Genomic DNA, 6000 nt, shown 5'->3' with positions numbered 1-6000 from the left:
TGTTAATGGAGTGGTTTGCCATTGCCTTCTCCATTTCACACACAAGTTAATAAGAATCAAGCAGTGTGCAGGTTTCCTAACGATGGTTTCCTTCACCGGAAGCAAGTGGTGATCTACTTGAAAACTACATGAGTCAGATTTGTATACAAACTCATGTGACACTAGCAGGATTCGAACCTGGGACCTTTCGATCCACAGACGGGCGTCTTAACCATTACACCACCACCGCTTCACCAATATCACATTGTTATTCTCTCCTTACTACTAATCACATACCATTTAATTACTAATCATGTAATGTAATCCAGGAATATGACAAAATATGCTTATTTGCATCGAAACCTATCAAATGACGACAATAGTATTGATGATGACATGAAGATCATCTCATGTTAGAGCCATAGGTATAACTATAATTAAAACCTCGTGTGCAATCCCTAGTATATTTTATTGAAGACATTAAAAAACCGAGATATAGGTATCATGTTTTCCTCAACGATTTGCATTTTAATTCAGCTTTAAAAGCCGCGTCCCCAATTCTTGGCGGATTTCTTGTCCGATATGGTAACTTGCCCCAACAACAACAGTTACAACCGTCTCCCAATAATTAATCGCAAAAAATCTTTTGCAAATGTTCCCAAATTCAAGTCACATTTGAGTTGACAGGGTTGCATGAGGCGTTAACTTTTTCTTATACGTATTCGGGTGTGATAAACTCTTTTGGTAGGTAGTAATATTATTGAAATAACAATAAACTTTGTTTATTTTCGTGGGCCAATTGACTTTGTAATTAGTTATCTGTAAAAGTTTATAATCACATCACATTCATATGAACGCGATAACCTCAAAAACTACCGGACAGATTTTTACGGTTTTCACCAATAAATAGTGCGATTACTGAAGTTAGTATAATTCATTATGGTTTTACGCGACCCAGGATTGGTCGCTACATCTCATATAAAGTTAAAGTATAAATTGAAACTAATATTCCTAATCGAAGCCACTTCTCGGAAGAATTGAGTCAGCCCACAGATGTTAGGCGGCCAGGCCATATTTAGCATAGTCTTGATGAATTGTAGGTATTTCACTTGAGTTTTTATAGAAACTAATTCTATCCAAAATCAAATCATTTATTTATTCAGAAATTAGGCCTTCACAGGCGCTTTTTAACGTTATAATAATATTTACCAAAGCTACAAACTATACTAGCATTTCGGAACGACCACTGCTGAGAAGAAATGCCGAAAGAAACTCATTCAAACAGTGTTGGTTTGGTCCATATCATGCCAGATGGGCTTACCATTTTGTAAATGTAAATATTATTCACAGGCGCTTTTTAACGTTATAATAATACTCGTATTTACCAAAACTACAAACTATACTAGCATTTCGGAACGACCACTGCTGAGAAGAAATGCCGAAAGAAACTCATTCAAACAGTGTTGGTTTGGTCCATAACATGCCAGATGGGCTTACCATTTTGTAAATATAAATAATATTTTACTAATTTAGTACACTGTCTACTAAATTAGTAAAATAATTATCATTAAATATTCCTTATTATCACTAAAAATTCTTCATCTTAGAAAACTATAATAAAATAAAGGTACTTTCTAGTAAAGTGTGGCATGATCTGTTAAAATATGTTTTGTTTTTCGTTAACAAATAAAATATTTACAGAAATTTGACCCGAGACTACGCTCCTGTGGGAATTTTGAGATAAAATATAGCCTATAGCAATCTTGGATGATGGACCTTTTTAATGGTGAAAGAATTTTTGAAATCGGTTCAGTAGTTTCGTGTTGGAAATAGCAACATTTTAGCATTGTCTATGTTATATATATTGTCTTTGGATATATTTCCCGCGTGCTCTCCCTCTCGCTCTCTCTCTCCCCTTCTCATTCTGGACGAATACACGCATTTCATCACCTCCGGACCTTTTATTACAACAGCCCTATTTTAAATACAGTCCTATTAATATTTTCATTAACATTGGTCCTTCGAGCCGGATATGAACCAGCGACCTATGAATTTCGGAGCATTTCTGAGCTCACCCGCCTCAAACATTTTGTATGTTTCTCTCACAAACGCTTACCTCTTTATAATAATAGTATAGATTAATAATGTTCAACAGATATCGAAGCTTGTGGGATTGTGAGGCAATTTAATGTTGTTGATTGGTTGATTGATTGACATATCCACATTAAGCAGCTACCCACTGACTGAATACAATCTCCACCTCCTACTCGACTAGGGAGACAGAACAGATTAAAATATACAATACTAGCAGCGCCCCGGGGCTTCGCTCCCGATCTGCTCCCGTGGGAAATCAAGGATTTACCCTTTGGATTTACTCCGTGGGAAATCAAGGATTTGCTTGTGGACAAGTAAACCTAAGTTAATGTTATACGATACGTACCTATTAGGGTGAATTTCACGAACACTTTGAACTCCGCCGCGGGCTGTCATTAGTGTTTATTAAATTTTACCATAGACAGTGATCAATTTAAATAATCCTATTATATAAATAAGTATAGTACTGCCATAATGTTAATTTTATAAGTGTTTAATTTTAAAAAAAAATATTCTTTATTTAAAAAAATATGTGACACTAATGAAACGCTACACGCCGCGTTCAAATGGCCGTAAACTCACCCATTAAGTTGGACGATAGATTCGACATATTATACCTAATTAAAGGTATTTTCAAACGAAATCCACTTAGCGATAACCATATTGCAGCCAACAAAAAGTGGCTTATGGTGGGGCGTGGTTATGCGGCAGCCCGAGGCGCTAGATACAAAAGGGCGCCCCGGTCCGGGCAGTAAGACGGGTTAAAAAACGCTCGACAAGCCTCAGATTTGCGTATAACTTACATCAGAGCTTGCGTAAAAAAATAACCAATAAAATTTTGAAAATTCGGCTGTGATATTACACACTGGTCGCCTGCCTGACGTTGACCCGATTTGAGAATGCTATTTTTGCCTGTTTGATGCAATATAGATTTCTTTTTAATAATATAAAGGGGCTGTTATTTACCTGCGCTTTGGAAATCGGCAGTAAACAAAGACATAAGCAATTTTTTGACGTGAGTAAGTGATGTAAGTTTATATCATTCTAAGTTGAATTTTCAGTTTGAATAAATGGTCTCCCTATAATTAATTGTAAGGGGGCGAGCCTTGGATACTTTGCCCAGGGATATTTTACTGATAAAACCGGCACTCGGCCCACGCCAGGTCGACGTCGCGCCTTATAAGGCCATCCTGTCTTTATTGACTGCGGTAGAGGTTTTTTTTGCATCAATATCTTTTGATCGTGAGGTGAAAACCTTTTGCTGAAAGATCCGACGCAATGTACACATGTATGGTACAGTAAATAACAGGTGTTTTAATTTATTTTTTTTGTTATACGATAAGCTGATTAGACTTTGTATAGAAAATCGAAATTGTACGTTCTTTTTTCTTCTCTTAATTTCTATTGGAAGTTGTGTTAATCCATATTTACTTCAATTTTATTAATTTGCAATGTATGTCGCTATGTCCCTCTAAAGCCTGGGCAAAATATAGAGTATAAATGATTTTGAAAATTGCATAGGTAGGTATCGTTACGCTTTGTCTGTACAGTTAAATTTCTGTAATAATTTTGACTCCTTACCAAAAATTGTTCCGCCACGCGAACGAAGTCGCGCACATCAGCTAGTATAAATAAATAAATAAAAAACCTAATTTCAAGACTTTTCTAAGTCTGTCACAAGAATTTTATTTCTTAAATTATATTGTTTGTCGTTTTAATAGCCACGAGTGGATTCATTATTAATTATTACTGCCAGAATTAGATAAAACACTCGTCTCCCCGTAAATAATCCCCAACACAGAGACCGTACAAGTCCAGACAAGTTTCAACAGCCTACTTATTGATTGTTGTGCTGAGTCATGCGGTGTGACGTCATCGGGTCACCCGCCCCTCGCGAGGGAGCGGCGGAGGCTGCCCGAACGCTGGACAAGTTTTAATCATCAATCAATCAAATTTAATCGTAAACGAAGGTAATCACAAAATATGTAATATAATATAACAAAGTCGCTTTCCTGCGTCTGTCCCACAGGTCCTATTGTTTGCTTAGATCTTTAAAACTGCGCATTGGATTTTGATGCGTTTTTTTAAATAGATGGTGTAATCACACTATCACTATATTACTACTATATTGAACCTTCCTCAGAAAACCGTACCGTTAAATGTATAATTTATAATGTTTTTATAATGTTGTTACTGAATAAAAATCTATTGATTCAATCAATCAATAATAGTAAATATTCTAGTTAGTTCAAATAATTCTTCTAAAAACATTTTATACAGCCGGAAAGGTTGTATGCAATTGTTCAGGATCGTCAACGCATGGTATCTTTTGCACACCATGTGGATAGGATATTAGCTGTGGATATTAGGGACCGAAGATCTAATGTAACTAAGTGATGAGATCTCTCTAGAATTTTATTGAATTTACCTTAAAAAAAAAAACCGTCCGTAACAATTAAACTTCTTCTGTATTTCGCTAAGAGTCCACGAAAAATACAAATTAAGTGATTGGAAATCTCCGCAAATGAGATCGATAAATTCGTACATTTGTGTTGAAACGTTTGTGTCGCGTTTTAATTAATAATTTAAACATTATCTTGATTACCACTTCAATACATTACATTGACTAAAACGGTCTTTCATTTACAAAGAGGGAAATTATATAAAAATACAAGTAAGTATCGCGTACTTAGGTATGTTGAAATTAAACATATTGTATTAAAATATGGCCTTTTTTTGTAGCTTTGTTATACCCCGACACGCCCCGGCTTCGTACGGGTGCAAAATTATGCATGTTTTATGCATAACTTTTCTCTTGAATCACTCTATTTAAAAAAATCCGTTTCGTAGTTTTAAAGATCTAAGCATACATAGGGACAGACCATATTAGTTCTATGGGACAGACAGACACCGGGAAGCGACTTTGTTTTAGAAAATTGACAACGTACAATCGTAGGCTTACGGTTGCCCTTAAAATAAATTTGATAATGAACAGGAATACTTTTTCAATACACGTGACTCAGGACAAAACCTTTGCTGCTTTCATAATAAGGTTCAATATCCTTTATCTTTGTTTCAATTTTTTTATTTCCCTAGGGTTTATAGTAATTTTTCAGGGAAGCATATTTTAGTGTCTCTTGAGACCTTGTGTTGTGGTCATCAATACTGTCAAGACGAAGATAATATGTGGTGTACAGGACCAAAGACCACCACTTGCTTCCGGTGAAGGAAAATGTCGTGAGGAAACCTGTACACTGTGCGCGAAGTGCGGCTTAGCATTTCACTTCTCACCATCGAATCGATTCGAAACGAGTCACAGCGAACCAATCACATTGCGCCATTGTGACGCAACGACAACCACACGGCAATGTCATTGGTTCGCTGAGTCTCACTTCGAATCGATTCGATGGTGAGAAGTGAAATGCTAACCGCACTAACCCCTCTGGTCAGTGTTGCCATACATCGTGACTTTGGCGGGACTTCCCCATTTGTAACCCCAAAATGTATAGTCCCGCTTTTTCGGACAAAAAAAAAACGCGTCGACGACTCATTTTTCATTCTCTTCGCAGGCGGTCTTAGACTAAATTAAGTAACTATTGTGTATTTATTTCTTTTAAAATCTAGTAGGATATTATTAAGATATTTTCTATTAAATCCCGCTTTTGACGAAAGGATGCCGATTTTTTACTGACATGACGAACACGACCTACCAAAATCCCGTTTTGTCAAATACATAAATTTAATAAATAAAATATTTCAACGCTGACACTGGTGGACAGACTAATCCACTAGTGGCGGTAGGTAATTGTAAAAGTCACGTGAAATGCCTTTAGTGGACTTGAATCCGACACGAGTGTTAACACACTCGATAAGCAACAGAACCGATTGTATGTAGACATAAGGAACTGAAATAATACAATTTAATGT

The sequence above is a fragment of the Plodia interpunctella genome, chromosome 22, assembly GCF_027563975.2.
Source record: "Plodia interpunctella isolate USDA-ARS_2022_Savannah chromosome 22, ilPloInte3.2, whole genome shotgun sequence".
NCBI lineage: Eukaryota > Metazoa > Arthropoda > Insecta > Lepidoptera > Pyralidae > Plodia > Plodia interpunctella.
Note: the sequence above shows the minus strand (reverse complement) of the source record.